At 49.9% G+C, this 17,639-nt stretch overlaps 6 non-coding genes across 6 annotated transcripts; all 6 read right to left on the bottom strand.

The window, feature by feature from the left end:
- Positions 1–2,317: 2,317 nt before the first annotated feature.
- trnam-cau (transfer RNA methionine (anticodon CAU)) lies at positions 2,318–2,390 on the bottom strand. Its single transcript has one exon. It is a non-coding gene; the product is annotated as a tRNA-Met (tRNA).
- Positions 2,391–5,298: 2,908 nt separating this feature from the next.
- trnam-cau (transfer RNA methionine (anticodon CAU)) lies at positions 5,299–5,371 on the bottom strand. Its single transcript has one exon. It is a non-coding gene; the product is annotated as a tRNA-Met (tRNA).
- A 2,908-nt stretch (positions 5,372–8,279) lies between these two features.
- On the bottom strand, positions 8,280–8,352 carry trnam-cau (transfer RNA methionine (anticodon CAU)). Its single transcript has one exon. It is a non-coding gene; the product is annotated as a tRNA-Met (tRNA).
- Positions 8,353–11,259: 2,907 nt separating this feature from the next.
- Positions 11,260–11,332, bottom strand: trnam-cau (transfer RNA methionine (anticodon CAU)). Its single transcript has one exon. It is a non-coding gene; the product is annotated as a tRNA-Met (tRNA).
- A 2,907-nt stretch (positions 11,333–14,239) lies between these two features.
- trnam-cau (transfer RNA methionine (anticodon CAU)) lies at positions 14,240–14,312 on the bottom strand. The gene has a single exon. It is a non-coding gene; the product is annotated as a tRNA-Met (tRNA).
- A 2,908-nt stretch (positions 14,313–17,220) lies between these two features.
- Positions 17,221–17,293, bottom strand: trnam-cau (transfer RNA methionine (anticodon CAU)). The gene has a single exon. It is a non-coding gene; the product is annotated as a tRNA-Met (tRNA).
- Between the last annotated feature and the right edge of the window lie 346 nt (positions 17,294–17,639).

Below are 17,639 nucleotides of genomic sequence, written 5' to 3'. Positions count from 1 at the left end.
CAATGTACATTTGCAAAACACAGCAAAAATAGTGTTGGCGCATACAGCCCGAGGGGGTCTTACACAGGTGCCGGCCACTCGGTAAACTATGGCGGGAGGACCCCCTTACACAGTGGTCTTTCTCCATGGAGCCTTTGGGGCGGCTGCCCCAAGCTTTACTGCATCCCACAGCACGTAGTCCTGGACCTCGGAACGTGCCAGCGAGCGAAACTCAAGTCGTGGACAACTCTTTGCACAGGAAGAATTGGGATCGGAATTCCTCCTCCCCACCCCCACCTCCCGCCCCCCGACTGGACTTTAAAACTGGACTTTGTGGAGTATGGGGAAGGAACCCCAACCCTCACGGACAATAGTACTGTGAATGAGAGCCAAAACCTTACACAAAGCACACAGAGGCAGGCTGCATTCCGATGGATCAATTTCAAACATTCCAACATCACAACAGAACTGATAGTGTCAAAGGACTGGAATTTGGGACATTATCATAACAGTGACACAGCATAACTGCCGTCATGTAACACAATTAAGTAATTAGGGAGGCCATTCTTACAACTAACCGGCCCCAGGCCACAGCATTCACTCCTGTCGAGGCAGGAGAGAAACCTTTTCATGTATATCAGCTCTGGAGCCTGGAATACCTCACCCTGGTGGAGTTTATTGTTCTCGGTCATGGAAATAACATCAACATAAGTGGATCTGTCTGGACCAGGCAGGTAACTGACGAAAGAGATTAAAAGGCGCTAAGCGCTCACCATCCAGCAGGATGGCTCCAGGTGATGTGTTTATGATATTTCGATAAGGACCATCATGAAAAGGACAAGATCGAAGAGTTTGGCACTGCAGTCAAGAAGGAGGGTCAGGAAGAGTCAACCTGGCTCGTGGACCTACAAATTCTCACCTCATGGAGGATTGTAAGTTATCAGCCAAATGTGAGGGGTATTTGGGGCTGAGAGTTGAAAGCAATTTTAAGTGTGACAAAGAAATCCTGGGAGGGTTTGGGGTTTTGAATTGAGTGAGTTTGGGGCAGAAGTGTGGGCTTTTGCTTGTGGGTTTTCGGAAAAGGTGCGTCTTAAAAGTGGTGGTGACTTGTGTGTTTGGGTGGGAGCCGAGCCGAGCCGAGGTTAAATGGTGGAGGGATTTAAATCGGTCTAAGCAAGCAAGGTGTCGTGTGGCGTCCTTTACATTCGTTTCGAGGTCTTTGTATCAGGGTGTTAGGGGGGTCTTAATAAAGAAGTTTACGGTTCCGCCCAACCCTGTGCCTGTGCAATTTGTCCTTTCTAAAATCCTAAAGAACCATCAGTAAGGGGGGTAAACAGGAGCAGGAAGCTCTCACAAAGAACGAGCAGCAGGTTTCAGGCAGACCAAAGTGCGCCTTTCAGCTAGTTGATGGTCCTCCAGCAAGAGTTGATGCTTACCTGGGGTGTGCGTCCAGTTTTTTTTTATTTCCAAAATATACTTTATTCATAAATATCTGTAAATATTACATTGCCAAACAGTTTCCAAACAGCACCAAAAAATACAAACATTGCAAGGGAGATCAGTTTCCTTCAATACTGTCATGAGTTTCTTCCCAACCCTTCCGTTTCACAATTGTCATGTCAATTACAGTTTTACATTTACAGCAATTGAGAATATTAACGATACAGTTCGAGGGGTGCGTCCAGTTTGAGCAGCATGGCAGGCAAAACCTCAGCACTCACTGGAAAGCAAAAGAAGTCTTGTGTCAGTCAGACAGGGCTCTCGACTGCTCCCTCACACTCGTGGCGGCTGCTAGTTTCCGCTCACCAGCTTTTCCTTGCGCCAGCTGGGGCTCTTCTGGGCTTCTTTCATGGTTATTGGAGCTGGCCGGTCCTGCCGCTGCTAACTTGCTGCTGCTGGAGGGACCTGCTGATTGAAGCAAAGCACTGACTGCGTTCAGGCAGCGAGCCAAGCCCAAGCCCAAGCCCAAGCCGCATTTCCCTGCAGCTCAAGGAGCAACTTGGAGACAGCTGCTATGGGGCTGTTGTGAAAGAATCTGGGCTCAGCAGTCTTAGCCAAGCTGGGGAATTAGCTCAAATGGTAGAGCGCTTGCTTAGCATGTGAGAGGTAGCGGGATCGATGCCTGCATTCTCCATTCTGCTTTTTCCTGGGCTCCAATCTTCACATTCAGCACTTGTGGCAACCAGCTGACAACGTCTTGCCTTGCGCTCCCATCTCCAGTGCTGGAGGCTGTCAAATGCTTTGCAGCACGGCAGCAAGCAAAGCGGCTGGATTTTGGCGCGCAACGAGAGCGGAAAGGTCAAGTGAGTGATGGCAAAAGAAAGCACAGTGGGCACACTGCCTTCTCTGAGGATCGAACTCAGGACCTTCAGATTATGAGACTGACGCGCTGCCTACTGCGCTAAGAAGGCACTGCCATGCAGCACGCCCAAGTAGACCAAGTTGCAAAGTGTTCCCAAGCCGCAGGACAAAGTCGACACAAAACTCTCAGCCAGCCAGGAGTCAAAGCTATCAGCTTCCCATCCCCAGACAGACGGCTTATCCATTACAGCATTGGCCCAGGCTGTGGAGAGCAGCTGGCCGTTCACAGTCCCACAGCACAGCGGCAGCAATGGCTAGGCCAAGGCCTGAGCGGCAAACCATCAGCAAGCACTTTTGTCACTTCCCTTCCGTAGCTCAGCTGCTGCGGCGCAGGACTGTAGAGGAAAGCAGAGCAAAATCATCCTTAGGCCGCTGCTTAAATTCACACTTGAAGGAGTATGTGCTTTTTTAGAGTAAGCGTGTAGTAAGCAGCAATTAGCTGAAGGTAGCGCTCTTAACTTGACAAGTCGATGGCTGCTCAACGTGTTGCCGCCAAGGCACGGGATCCCTCGTTTCCTGTCTGCAAACTGCCTGCACGCGACTGTTTCACTTCCGCAGTTTCATCTGCTGGCCAGCAGGGGTTCGTCTTTGCTCCCCCAGAATATATAATATTCCATAAAAATTTGCAACCCTTTTCTATGCAATGTACATTTGCAAAACACAGCAAATATAGTGTTGGCGCATACAGCCCGAGGGGGTCTTACACAGGTGCCGGCCACTCGGTAAACTATGGCGGGAGGACCCCCTTACACAGTGGTCTTTCTCCATGGAGCCTTTGGGGCGGCTGCCCCAAGCTTTACTGCATCCCACAGCACGTAGTCCTGGACCTCGGAACGTGCCAGCGAGCGAAACTCAAGTCGTGGACAACTCTTTGCACAGGAAGAATTGGGATCGGAATTCCTCCTCCCCACCCCCACCTCCCGCCCCCCGACTGGACTTTAAAACTGGACTTTGTGGAGTATGGGGAAGGAACCCCAACCCTCACGGACAATAGTACTGTGAATGAGAGCCAAAACCTTACACAAAGCACACAGAGGCAGGCTGCATTCCGATGGATCAATTTCAAACATTCCAACATCACAACAGAACTGATAGTGTCAAAGGACTGGAATTTGGGACATTATCATAACAGTGACACAGCATAACTGCCGTCATGTAACACAATTAAGTAATTAGGGAGGCCATTCTTACAACTAACCGGCCCCAGGCCACAGCATTCACTCCTGTCGAGGCAGGAGAGAAACCTTTTCATGTATATCAGCTCTGGAGCCTGGAATACCTCACCCTGGTGGAGTTTGTTGTTCTCGGTCATGGAAATAACATCAACATAAGTGGATCTGTCTGGACCAGGCAGGTAACTGACGAAAGAGATTAAAAGGCGCTAAGCGCTCACCATCCAGCAGGATGGCTCCAGGTGATGTGTTTATGATATTTCGATAAGGACCATCATGAAAAGGACAAGATCGAAGAGTTTGGCACTGCAGTCAAGAAGGAGGGTCAGGAAGAGTCAACCTAGCTCGTGGACCTACAAATTCTCACCTCATGGAGGATTGTAAGTTATCAGCCAAATGTGAGGGGTATTTGGGGCTGAGAGTTGAAAGCAATTTTAAGTGTGACAAAGAAATCCTGGGAGGGTTTGGGGTTTTGAATTGAGTGAGTTTGGGGCAGAAGTGTGGGCTTTTGCTTGTGGGTTTTCGGAAAAGGTGCGTCTTAAAAGTGGTGGTGACTTGTGTGTTTGGGTGGGAGCCGAGCCGAGCCGAGGTTAAATGGTGGAGGGATTTAAATCGGTCTAAGCAAGCAAGGTGTCGTGTGGCGTCCTTTACATTCGTTTCGAGGTCTTTGTATCAGGGTGTTAGGGGGGTCTTAATAAAGAAGTTTACGGTTCCGCCCAACCCTGTGCCTGTGCAATTTGTCCTTTCTAAAATCCTAAAGAACCATCAGTAAGGGGGGTAAACAGGAGCCGGAAGCTCTCACAAAGAACGAGCAGCAGGTTTCAGGCAGACCAAAGTGCGCCTTTCAGCTAGTTGATGGTCCTCCAGCAAGAGTTGATGCTTACCTGGGGTGTGCGTCCAGTTTTTTTTTATTTCCAAAATATACTTTATTCATAAATATCTGTAAAAATTACATTGCCAAACAGTTTCCAAACAGCACCAAAAAATACAAACATTGCAAGGGAGATCAGTTTCCTTCAATACTGTCATGAGTTTCTTCCCAACCCTTCCGTTTCACAATTGTCATGTCAATTACAGTTTTACATTTACAGCAATTGAGAACATTAACGATACAGTTCGAGGGGTGCGTCCAGTTTGAGCAGCATGGCAGGCAAAACCTCAGCACTCACTGGAAAGCAAAAGAAGTCTTGTGTCAGTCAGACAGGGCTCTCGACTGCTCCCTCACACTCGTGGCGGCTGCTAGTTTCCGCTCACCAGCTTTTCCTTGCGCCAGCTGGGGCTCTTCTGGGCTTCTTTCATGGTTATTGGAGCTGGCCGGTCCTGCCGCTGCTAACTTGCTGCTGCTGGAGGGACCTGCTGATTGAAGCAAAGCACTGACTGCGTTCAGGCAGCGAGCCAAGCCCAAGCCCAAGCCCAAGCCGCATTTCCCTGCAGCTCAAGGAGCAACTTGGAGACAGCTGCTATGGGGCTGTTGTGAAAGAATCTGGGCTCAGCAGTCTTAGCCAAGCTGGGGAATTAGCTCAAATGGTAGAGCGCTTGCTTAGCATGTGAGAGGTAGTGGGATTGATGCCTGCATTCTCCATTCTGCTTTTTCCTGGGCTCCAATCTTCACATTCAGCACTTGTGGCAACCAGCTGACAACGTCTTGCCTTGCGCTCCCATCTCCAGTGCTGGAGGCTGTCAAATGCTTTGCAGCACTGCAGCAAGCAAAGCGGCTGGATTTTGGCGCGCAACGAGAGCGGAAAGGTCAAGTGAGTGATGGCAAAAGAAAGCACAGTGGGCACACTGCCTTCTCTGAGGATCGAACTCAGGACCTTCAGATTATGAGACTGACGCGCTGCCTACTGCGCTAAGAAGGCACTGCCATGCAGCACGCCCAAGTAGACCAAGTTGCAAAGTGTTCCCAAGCCGCAGGACAAAGTCGACACAAAACTCTCAGCCAGCCAGGAGTCAAAGCTATCAGCTTCCCATCCCCAGACAGACGGCTTATCCATTACAGCATTGGCCCAGGCTGTGGAGAGCAGCTGGCCGTTCACAGTCCCACAGCACAGCGGCAGCAATGGCTAGGCCAAGGCCTGAGCGGCAAACCATCAGCAAGCACTTTTGTCACTTCCCTTCCGTAGCTCAGCTGCTGCGGCGCAGGACTGTAGAGGAAAGCAGAGCAAAATCATCCTTAGGCCGCTGCTTAAATTCACACTTGAAGGAGTATGTGCTTTTTTAGAGTAAGCGTGTAGTAAGCAGCAATTAGCTGAAGGTAGCGCTCTTAACTTGACAAGTCGATGGCTGCTCAACGTGTTGCCGCCAAGGCACGGGATCCCTCGTTTCCTGTCTGCAAACTGCCTGCACGCGACTGTTTCACTTCCGCAGTTTCATCTGCTGGCCAGCAGGGGTTCGTCTTTGCTCCCCCAGAATATATAATATTCCATAAAAATTTGCAACCCTTTTCTATGCAATGTACATTTGCAAAACACAGCAAAAATAGTGTTGGCGCATACAGCCCGAGGGGGTCTTACACAGGTGCCGGCCACTCGGTAAACTATGGCGGGAGGACCCCCTTACACAGTGGTCTTTCTCCATGGAGCCTTTGGGGCGGCTGCCCCAAGCTTTACTGCATCCCACAGCACGTAGTCCTGGACCTCGGAACGTGCCAGCGAGCGAAACTCAAGTCGTGGACAACTCTTTGCACAGGAAGAATTGGGATCGGAATTCCTCCTCCCCACCCCCACCTCCCGCCCCCCGACTGGACTTTAAAACTGGACTTTGTGGAGTATGGGGAAGGAACCCCAACCCTCACGGACAATAGTACTGTGAATGAGAGCCAAAACCTTACACAAAGCACACAGAGGCAGGCTGCATTCCGATGGATCAATTTCAAACATTCCAACATCACAACAGAACTGATAGTGTCAAAGGACTGGAATTTGGGACATTATCATAACAGTGACACAGCATAACTGCCGTCATGTAACACAATTAAGTAATTAGGGAGGCCATTCTTACAACTAACCGGCCCCAGGCCACAGCATTCACTCCTGTCGAGGCAGGAGAGAAACCTTTTCATGTATATCAGCTCTGGAGCCTGGAATACCTCACCCTGGTGGAGTTTGTTGTTCTCGGTCATGGAAATAACATCAACATAAGTGGATCTGTCTGGACCAGGCAGGTAACTGACGAAAGAGATTAAAAGGCGCTAAGCGCTCACCATCCAGCAGGATGGCTCCAGGTGATGTGTTTATGATATTTCGATAAGGACCATCATGAAAAGGACAAGATCGAAGAGTTTGGCACTGCAGTCAAGAAGGAGGGTCAGGAAGAGTCAACCTAGCTCGTGGACCTACAAATTCTCACCTCATGGAGGATTGTAAGTTATCAGCCAAATGTGAGGGGTATTTGGGGCTGAGAGTTGAAAGCAATTTTAAGTGTGACAAATAAATCCTGGGAGGGTTTGGGGTTTTGAATTGAGTGAGTTTGGGGCAGAAGTGTGGGCTTTTGCTTGTGGGTTTTCGGAAAAGGTGCGTCTTAAAAGTGGTGGTGACTTGTGTGTTTGGGTGGGAGCCGAGCCGAGCCGAGGTTAAATGGTGGAGGGATTTAAATCGGTCTAAGCAAGCAAGGTGTCGTGTGGCGTCCTTTACATTCGTTTCGAGGTCTTTGTATCAGGGTGTTAGGGGGGTCTTAATAAAGAAGTTTACGGTTCCGCCCAACCCTGTGCCTGTGCAATTTGTCCTTTCTAAAATCCTAAAGAACCATCAGTAAGGGGGGTAAACAGGAGCAGGAAGCTCTCACAAAGAACGAGCAGCAGGTTTCAGGCAGACCAAAGTGCGCCTTTCAGCTAGTTGATGGTCCTCCAGCAAGAGTTGATGCTTACCTGGGGTGTGCGTCCAGTTTTTTTTTATTTCCAAAATATACTTTATTCATAAATATCTGTAAATATTACATTGCCAAACAGTTTCCAAACAGCACCAAAAAATACAAACATTGCAAGGGAGATCAGTTTCCTTCAATACTGTCATGAGTTTCTTCCCAACCCTTCCGTTTCACAATTGTCATGTCAATTACAGTTTTACATTTACAGCAATTGAGAATATTAACGATACAGTTCGAGGGGTGCGTCCAGTTTGAGCAGCATGGCAGGCAAAACCTCAGCACTCACTGGAAAGCAAAAGAAGTCTTGTGTCAGTCAGACAGGGCTCTCGACTGCTCCCTCACACTCGTGGCGGCTGCTAGTTTCCGCTCACCAGCTTTTCCTTGCGCCAGCTGGGGCTCTTCTGGGCTTCTTTCATGGTTATTGGAGCTGGCCGGTCCTGCCGCTGCTAACTTGCTGCTGCTGGAGGGACCTGCTGATTGAAGCAAAGCACTGACTGCGTTCAGGCAGCGAGCCAAGCCCAAGCCCAAGCCCAAGCCGCATTTCCCTGCAGCTCAAGGAGCAACTTGGAGACAGCTGCTATGGGGCTGTTGTGAAAGAATCTGGGCTCAGCAGTCTTAGCCAAGCTGGGGAATTAGCTCAAATGGTAGAGCGCTTGCTTAGCATGTGAGAGGTAGCGGGATCGATGCCTGCATTCTCCATTCTGCTTTTTCCTGGGCTCCAATCTTCACATTCAGCACTTGTGGCAACCAGCTGACAACGTCTTGCCTTGCGCTCCCATCTCCAGTGCTGGAGGCTGTCAAATGCTTTGCAGCACGGCAGCAAGCAAAGCGGCTGGATTTTGGCGCGCAACGAGAGCGGAAAGGTCAAGTGAGTGATGGCAAAAGAAAGCACAGTGGGCACACTGCCTTCTCTGAGGATCGAACTCAGGACCTTCAGATTATGAGACTGACGCGCTGCCTACTGCGCTAAGAAGGCACTGCCATGCAGCACGCCCAAGTAGACCAAGTTGCAAAGTGTTCCCAAGCCGCAGGACAAAGTCGACACAAAACTCTCAGCCAGCCAGGAGTCAAAGCTATCAGCTTCCCATCCCCAGACAGACGGCTTATCCATTACAGCATTGGCCCAGGCTGTGGAGAGCAGCTGGCCGTTCACAGTCCCACAGCACAGCGGCAGCAATGGCTAGGCCAAGGCCTGAGCGGCAAACCATCAGCAAGCACTTTTGTCACTTCCCTTCCGTAGCTCAGCTGCTGCGGCGCAGGACTGTAGAGGAAAGCAGAGCAAAATCATCCTTAGGCCGCTGCTTAAATTCACACTTGAAGGAGTATGTGCTTTTTTAGAGTAAGCGTGTAGTAAGCAGCAATTAGCTGAAGGTAGCGCTCTTAACTTGACAAGTCGATGGCTGCTCAACGTGTTGCCGCCAAGGCACGGGATCCCTCGTTTCCTGTCTGCAAACTGCCTGCACGCGACTGTTTCACTTCCGCAGTTTCATCTGCTGGCCAGCAGGGGTTCGTCTTTGCTCCCCCAGAATATATAATATTCCATAAAAATTTGCAACCCTTTTCTATGCAATGTACATTTGCAAAACACAGCAAAAATAGTGTTGGCGCATACAGCCCGAGGGGGTCTTACACAGGTGCCGGCCACTCGGTAAACTATGGCGGGAGGACCCCCTTACACAGTGGTCTTTCTCCATGGAGCCTTTGGGGCGGCTGCCCCAAGCTTTACTGCATCCCACAGCACGTAGTCCTGGACCTCGGAACGTGCCAGCGAGCGAAACTCAAGTCGTGGACAACTCTTTGCACAGGAAGAATTGGGATCGGAATTCCTCCTCCCCACCCCCACCTCCCGCCCCCCGACTGGACTTTAAAACTGGACTTTGTGGAGTATGGGGAAGGAACCCCAACCCTCACGGACAATAGTACTGTGAATGAGAGCCAAAACCTTACACAAAGCACACAGAGGCAGGCTGCATTCCGATGGATCAATTTCAAACATTCCAACATCACAACAGAACTGATAGTGTCAAAGGACTGGAATTTGGGACATTATCATAACAGTGACACAGCATAACTGCCGTCATGTAACACAATTAAGTAATTAGGGAGGCCATTCTTACAACTAACCGGCCCCAGGCCACAGCATTCACTCCTGTCGAGGCAGGAGAGAAACCTTTTCATGTATATCAGCTCTGGAGCCTGGAATACCTCACCCTGGTGGAGTTTGTTGTTCTCGGTCATGGAAATAACATCAACATAAGTGGATCTGTCTGGACCAGGCAGGTAACTGACGAAAGAGATTAAAAGGCGCTAAGCGCTCACCATCCAGCAGGATGGCTCCAGGTGATGTGTTTATGATATTTCGATAAGGACCATCATGAAAAGGACAAGATCGAAGAGTTTGGCACTGCAGTCAAGAAGGAGGGTCAGGAAGAGTCAACCTAGCTCGTGGACCTACAAATTCTCACCTCATGGAGGATTGTAAGTTATCAGCCAAATGTGAGGGGTATTTGGGGCTGAGAGTTGAAAGCAATTTTAAGTGTGACAAAGAAATCCTGGGAGGGTTTGGGGTTTTGAATTGAGTGAGTTTGGGGCAGAAGTGTGGGCTTTTGCTTGTGGGTTTTCGGAAAAGGTGCGTCTTAAAAGTGGTGGTGACTTGTGTGTTTGGGTGGGAGCCGAGCCGAGCCGAGCCGAGGTTAAATGGTGGAGGGATTTAAATCGGTCTAAGCAAGCAAGGTGTCGTGTGGCGTCCTTTACATTCGTTTCGAGGTCTTTGTATCAGGGTGTTAGGGGGGTCTTAATAAAGAAGTTTACGGTTCCGCCCAACCCTGTGCCTGTGCAATTTGTCCTTTCTAAAATCCTAAAGAACCATCAGTAAGGGGGGTAAACAGGAGCAGGAAGCTCTCACAAAGAACGAGCAGCAGGTTTCAGGCAGACCAAAGTGCGCCTTTCAGCTAGTTGATGGTCCTCCAGCAAGAGTTGATGCTTACCTGGGGTGTGCGTCCAGTTTTTTTTTATTTCCAAAATATACTTTATTCATAAATATCTGTAAAAATTACATTGCCAAACAGTTTCCAAACAGCACCAAAAAATACAAACATTGCAAGGGAGATCAGTTTCCTTCAATACTGTCATGAGTTTCTTCCCAACCCTTCCGTTTCACAATTGTCATGTCAATTACAGTTTTACATTTACAGCAATTGAGAACATTAACGATACAGTTCGAGGGGTGCGTCCAGTTTGAGCAGCATGGCAGGCAAAACCTCAGCACTCACTGGAAAGCAAAAGAAGTCTTGTGTCAGTCAGACAGGGCTCTCGACTGCTCCCTCACACTCGTGGCGGCTGCTAGTTTCCGCTCACCAGCTTTTCCTTGCGCCAGCTGGGGCTCTTCTGGGCTTCTTTCATGGTTATTGGAGCTGGCCGGTCCTGCCGCTGCTAACTTGCTGCTGCTGGAGGGACCTGCTGATTGAAGCAAAGCACTGACTGCGTTCAGGCAGCGAGCCAAGCCCAAGCCCAAGCCGCATTTCCCTGCAGCTCAAGGAGCAACTTGGAGACAGCTGCTATGGGGCTGTTGTGAAAGAATCTGGGCTCAGCAGTCTTAGCCAAGCTGGGGAATTAGCTCAAATGGTAGAGCGCTCGCTTAGCATGTGAGAGGTAGCGGGATCGATGCCTGCATTCTCCATTCTGCTTTTTCCTGGGCTCCAATCTTCACATTCAGCACTTGTGGCAAGCAGCTGACAACGTCTTGCCTTGCGCTCCCATCTCCAGTGCTGGAGGCTGTCAAATGCTTTGCAGCACGGCAGCAAGCAAAGCGGCTGGATTTTGGCACGCAACGAGAGCGGAAAGGTCAAGTGAGTGATGGCAAAAGAAAGCACAGTGGGCACACTGCCTTCTCTGAGGATCGAACTCAGGACCTTCAGATTATGAGACTGACGCGCTGCCTACTGCGCTAAGAAGGCACTGCCATGCAGCACGCCCAAGTAGACCAAGTTGCAAAGTGTTCCCAAGCCGCAGGACAAAGTCAACACAAAACTCTCAGCCAGCCAGGAGTCAAAGCTATCAGCTTCCCATCCCCAGACAGACGGCTTATCCATTACAGCATTGGCCCAGGCTGTGGAGAGCAGCTGGCCGTTCACAGTCCCACAGCACAGCGGCAGCAATGGCTAGGCCAAGGCCTGAGCGGCAAACCATCAGCAAGCACTTTTGTCACTTCCCTTCCGTAGCTCAGCTGCTGCGGCGCAGGACTGTAGAGGAAAGCAGAGCAAAATCATCCTTAGGCCGCTGCTTAAATTCACACTTGAAGGAGTATGTGCTTTTTTAGAGTAAGCGTGTAGTAAGCAGCAATTAGCTGAAGGTAGCGCTCTTAACTTGACAAGTCGATGGCTGCTCAACGTGTTGCCGCCAAGGCACGGGATCCCTCGTTTCCTGTCTGCAAACTGCCTGCACGCGACTGTTTCACTTCCGCAGTTTCATCTGCTGGCCAGCAGGGGTTCGTCTTTGCTCCCCCAGAATATATAATATTCCATAAAAATTTGCAACCCTTTTCTATGCAATGTACATTTGCAAAACACAGCAAAAATAGTGTTGGCGCATACAGCCCGAGGGGGTCTTACACAGGTGCCGGCCACTCGGTAAACTATGGCGGGAGGACCCCCTTACACAGTGGTCTTTCTCCATGGAGCCTTTGGGGCGGCTGCCCCAAGCTTTACTGCATCCCACAGCACGTAGTCCTGGACCTCGGAACGTGCCAGCGAGCGAAACTCAAGTCGTGGACAACTCTTTGCACAGGAAGAATTGGGATCGGAATTCCTCCTCCCCACCCCCACCTCCCGCCCCCCGACTGGACTTTAAAACTGGACTTTGTGGAGTATGGGGAAGGAACCCCAACCCTCACGGACAATAGTACTGTGAATGAGAGCCAAAACCTTACACAAAGCACACAGAGGCAGGCTGCATTCCGATGGATCAATTTCAAACATTCCAACATCACAACAGAACTGATAGTGTCAAAGGACTGGAATTTGGGACATTATCATAACAGTGACACAGCATAACTGCCGTCATGTAACACAATTAAGTAATTAGGGAGGCCATTCTTACAACTAACCGGCCCCAGGCCACAGCATTCACTCCTGTCGAGGCAGGAGAGAAACCTTTTCATGTATATCAGCTCTGGAGCCTGGAATACCTCACCCTGGTGGAGTTTGTTGTTCTCGGTCATGGAAATAACATCAACATAAGTGGATCTGTCTGGACCAGGCAGGTAACTGACGAAAGAGATTAAAAGGCGCTAAGCGCTCACCATCCAGCAGGATGGCTCCAGGTGATGTGTTTATGATATTTCGATAAGGACCATCATGAAAAGGACAAGATCGAAGAGTTTGGCACTGCAGTCAAGAAGGAGGGTCAGGAAGAGTCAACCTAGCTCGTGGACCTACAAATTCTCACCTCATGGAGGATTGTAAGTTATCAGCCAAATGTGAGGGGTATTTGGGGCTGAGAGTTGAAAGCAATTTTAAGTGTGACAAATAAATCCTGGGAGGGTTTGGGGTTTTGAATTGAGTGAGTTTGGGGCAGAAGTGTGGGCTTTTGCTTGTGGGTTTTCGGAAAAGGTGCGTCTTAAAAGTGGTGGTGACTTGTGTGTTTGGGTGGGAGCCGAGCCGAGCCGAGCCGAGGTTAAATGGTGGAGGGATTTAAATCGGTCTAAGCAAGCAAGGTGTCGTGTGGCGTCCTTTACATTCGTTTCGAGGTCTTTGTATCAGGGTGTTAGGGGGGTCTTAATAAAGAAGTTTACGGTTCCGCCCAACCCTGTGCCTGTGCAATTTGTCCTTTCTAAAATCCTAAAGAACCATCAGTAAGGGGGGTAAACAGGAGCAGGAAGCTCTCACAAAGAACGAGCAGCAGGTTTCAGGCAGACCAAAGTGCGCCTTTCAGCTAGTTGATGGTCCTCCAGCAAGAGTTGATGCTTACCTGGGGTGTGCGTCCAGTTTTTTTTTATTTCCAAAATATACTTTATTCATAAATATCTGTAAAAATTACATTGCCAAACAGTTTCCAAACAGCACCAAAAAATACAAACATTGCAAGGGAGATCAGTTTCCTTCAATACTGTCATGAGTTTCTTCCCAACCCTTCCGTTTCACAATTGTCATGTCAATTACAGTTTTACATTTACAGCAATTGAGAACATTAACGATACAGTTCGAGGGGTGCGTCCAGTTTGAGCAGCATGGCAGGCAAAACCTCAGCACTCACTGGAAAGCAAAAGAAGTCTTGTGTCAGTCAGACAGGGCTCTCGACTGCTCCCTCACACTCGTGGCGGCTGCTAGTTTCCGCTCACCAGCTTTTCCTTGCGCCAGCTGGGGCTCTTCTGGGCTTCTTTCATGGTTATTGGAGCTGGCCGGTCCTGCCGCTGCTAACTTGCTGCTGCTGGAGGGACCTGCTGATTGAAGCAAAGCACTGACTGCGTTCAGGCAGCGAGCCAAGCCCAAGCCCAAGCCGCATTTCCCTGCAGCTCAAGGAGCAACTTGGAGACAGCTGCTATGGGGCTGTTGTGAAAGAATCTGGGCTCAGCAGTCTTAGCCAAGCTGGGGAATTAGCTCAAATGGTAGAGCGCTCGCTTAGCATGTGAGAGGTAGCGGGATCGATGCCTGCATTCTCCATTCTGCTTTTTCCTGGGCTCCAATCTTCACATTCAGCACTTGTGGCAAGCAGCTGACAACGTCTTGCCTTGCGCTCCCATCTCCAGTGCTGGAGGCTGTCAAATGCTTTGCAGCACTGCAGCAAGCAAAGCGGCTGGATTTTGGCACGCAACGAGAGCGGAAAGGTCAAGTGAGTGATGGCAAAAGAAAGCACAGTGGGCACACTGCCTTCTCTGAGGATCGAACTCAGGACCTTCAGATTATGAGACTGACGCGCTGCCTACTGCGCTAAGAAGGCACTGCCATGCAGCACGCCCAAGTAGACCAAGTTGCAAAGTGTTCCCAAGCCGCAGGACAAAGTCAACACAAAACTCTCAGCCAGCCAGGAGTCAAAGCTATCAGCTTCCCATCCCCAGACAGACGGCTTATCCATTACAGCATTGGCCCAGGCTGTGGAGAGCAGCTGGCCGTTCACAGTCCCACAGCACAGCGGCAGCAATGGCTAGGCCAAGGCCTGAGCGGCAAACCATCAGCAAGCACTTTTGTCACTTCCCTTCCGTAGCTCAGCTGCTGCGGCGCAGGACTGTAGAGGAAAGCAGAGCAAAATCATCCTTAGGCCGCTGCTTAAATTCACACTTGAAGGAGTATGTGCTTTTTTAGAGTAAGCGTGTAGTAAGCAGCAATTAGCTGAAGGTAGCGCTCTTAACTTGACAAGTCGATGGCTGCTCAACGTGTTGCCGCCAAGGCACGGGATCCCTCGTTTCCTGTCTGCAAACTGCCTGCACGCGACTGTTTCACTTCCGCAGTTTCATCTGCTGGCCAGCAGGGGTTCGTCTTTGCTCCCCCAGAATATATAATATTCCATAAAAATTTGCAACCCTTTTCTATGCAATGTACATTTGCAAAACACAGCAAAAATAATGTTGGCGCATACAGCCCGAGGGGGTCTTACACAGGTGCCAGCCACTCGGTAAACTATGGCGGGAGGACCCCCTTACACAGTGGTCTTTCTCCATGGAGCCTTTGGGGCGGCTGCCCCAAGCTTTACTGCATCCCACAGCACGTAGTCCTGGACCTCGGAACGTGCCAGCGAGCGAAACTCAAGTCGTGGACAACTCTTTGCACAGGAAGAATTGGGATCGGAATTCCTCCTCCCCACCCCCACCTCCCGCCCCCCGACTGGACTTTAAAACTGGACTTTGTGGAGTATGGGGAAGGAACCCCAACCCTCACGGACAATAGTACTGTGAATGAGAGCCAAAACCTTACACAAAGCACACAGAGGCAGGCTGCATTCCGATGGATCAATTTCAAACATTCCAACATCACAACAGAACTGATAGTGTCAAAGGACTGGAATTTGGGACATTATCATAACAGTGACACAGCATAACTGCCGTCATGTAACACAATTAAGTAATTAGGGAGGCCATTCTTACAACTAACCGGCCCCAGGCCACAGCATTCACTCCTGTCGAGGCAGGAGAGAAACCTTTTCATGTATATCAGCTCTGGAGCCTGGAATACCTCACCCTGGTGGAGTTTGTTGTTCTCGGTCATGGAAATAACATCAACATAAGTGGATCTGTCTGGACCAGGCAGGTAACTGACGAAAGAGATTAAAAGGCGCTAAGCGCTCACCATCCAGCAGGATGGCTCCAGGTGATGTGTTTATGATATTTCGATAAGGACCATCATGAAAAGGACAAGATCGAAGAGTTTGGCACTGCAGTCAAGAAGGAGGGTCAGGAAGAGTCAACCTAGCTCGTGGACCTACAAATTCTCACCTCATGGAGGATTGTAAGTTATCAGCCAAATGTGAGGGGTATTTGGGGCTGAGAGTTGAAAGCAATTTTAAGTGTGACAAATAAATCCTGGGAGGGTTTGGGGTTTTGAATTGAGTGAGTTTGGGGCAGAAGTGTGGGCTTTTGCTTGTGGGTTTTCGGAAAAGGTGCGTCTTAAAAGTGGTGGTGACTTGTGTGTTTGGGTGGGAGCCGAGCCGAGCCGAGGTTCAATGGTGGAGGGATTTAAATCGGTCTAAGCAAGCAAGGTGTCGTGTGGCGTCCTTTACATTCGTTTCGAGGTCTTTGTATCAGGGTGTTAGGGGGGTCTTAATAAAGAAGTTTACGGTTCCGCCCAACCCTGTGCCTGTGCAATTTGTCCTTTCTAAAATCCTAAAGAACCATCAGTAAGGGGGGTAAACAGGAGCAGGAAGCTCTCACAAAGAACGAGCAGCAGGTTTCAGGCAGACCAAAGTGCGCCTTTCAGCTAGTTGATGGTCCTCCAGCAAGAGTTGATGCTTACCTGGGGTGTGCGTCCAGTTTTTTTTTATTTCCAAAATATACTTTATTCATAAATATCTGTAAATATTACATTGCCAAACAGTTTCCAAACAGCACCAAAAAATACAAACATTGCAAGGGAGATCAGTTTCCTTCAATACTGTCATGAGTTTCTTCCCAACCCTTCCGTTTCACAATTGTCATGTCAATTACAGTTTTACATTTACAGCAATTGAGAATATTAACGATACAGTTCGAGGGGTGCGTCCAGTTTGAGCAGCATGGCAGGCAAAACCTCAGCACTCACTGGAAAGCAAAAGAAGTCTTGTGTCAGTCAGACAGGGCTCTCGACTGCTCCCTCACACTCGTGGCGGCTGCTAGTTTCCGCTCACCAGCTTTTCCTTGCGCCAGCTGGGGCTCTTCTGGGCTTCTTTCATGGTTATTGGAGCTGGCCGGTCCTGCCGCTGCTAACTTGCTGCTGCTGGAGGGACCTGCTGATTGAAGCAAAGCACTGACTGCGTTCAGGCAGCGAGCCAAGCCCAAGCCCAAGCCCAAGCCGCATTTCCCTGCAGCTCAAGGAGCAACTTGGAGACAGCTGCTATGGGGCTGTTGTGAAAGAATCTGGGCTCAGCAGTCTTAGCCAAGCTGGGGAATTAGCTCAAATGGTAGAGCGCTTGCTTAGCATGTGAGAGGTAGCGGGATCGATGCCTGCATTCTCCATTCTGCTTTTTCCTGGGCTCCAATCTTCACATTCAGCACTTGTGGCAACCAGCTGACAACGTCTTGCCTTGCGCTCCCATCTCCAGTGCTGGAGGCTGTCAAATGCTTTGCAGCACGGCAGCAAGCAAAGCGGCTGGATTTTGGCGCGCAACGAGAGCGGAAAGGTCAAGTGAGTGATGGCAAAAGAAAGCACAGTGGGCACACTGCCTTCTCTGAGGATCGAACTCAGGACCTTCAGATTATGAGACTGACGCGCTGCCTACTGCGCTAAGAAGGCACTGCCATGCAGCACGCCCAAGTAGACCAAGTTGCAAAGTGTTCCCAAGCCGCAGGACAAAGTCGACACAAAACTCTCAGCCAGCCAGGAGTCAAAGCTATCAGCTTCCCATCCCCAGACAGACGGCTTATCCATTACAGCATTGGCCCAGGCTGTGGAGAGCAGCTGGCCGTTCACAGTCCCACAGCACAGCGGCAGCAATGGCTAGGCCAAGGCCTGAGCGGCAAACCATTAGCAAGCACTTTTGTCACTTCCCTTCCGTAGCTCAGCTGCTGCGGCGCAGGACTGTAGAGGAAAGCAGAGCAAAATCATCCTTAGGCCGCTGCTTAAATTCACACTTGAAGGA

This window comes from Heterodontus francisci, chromosome 5 (assembly GCF_036365525.1).
Source record: "Heterodontus francisci isolate sHetFra1 chromosome 5, sHetFra1.hap1, whole genome shotgun sequence".
NCBI classification, from domain to species: domain Eukaryota; kingdom Metazoa; phylum Chordata; class Chondrichthyes; order Heterodontiformes; family Heterodontidae; genus Heterodontus; species Heterodontus francisci.
This window is presented reverse-complemented; position numbering and strand designations above follow the sequence as displayed.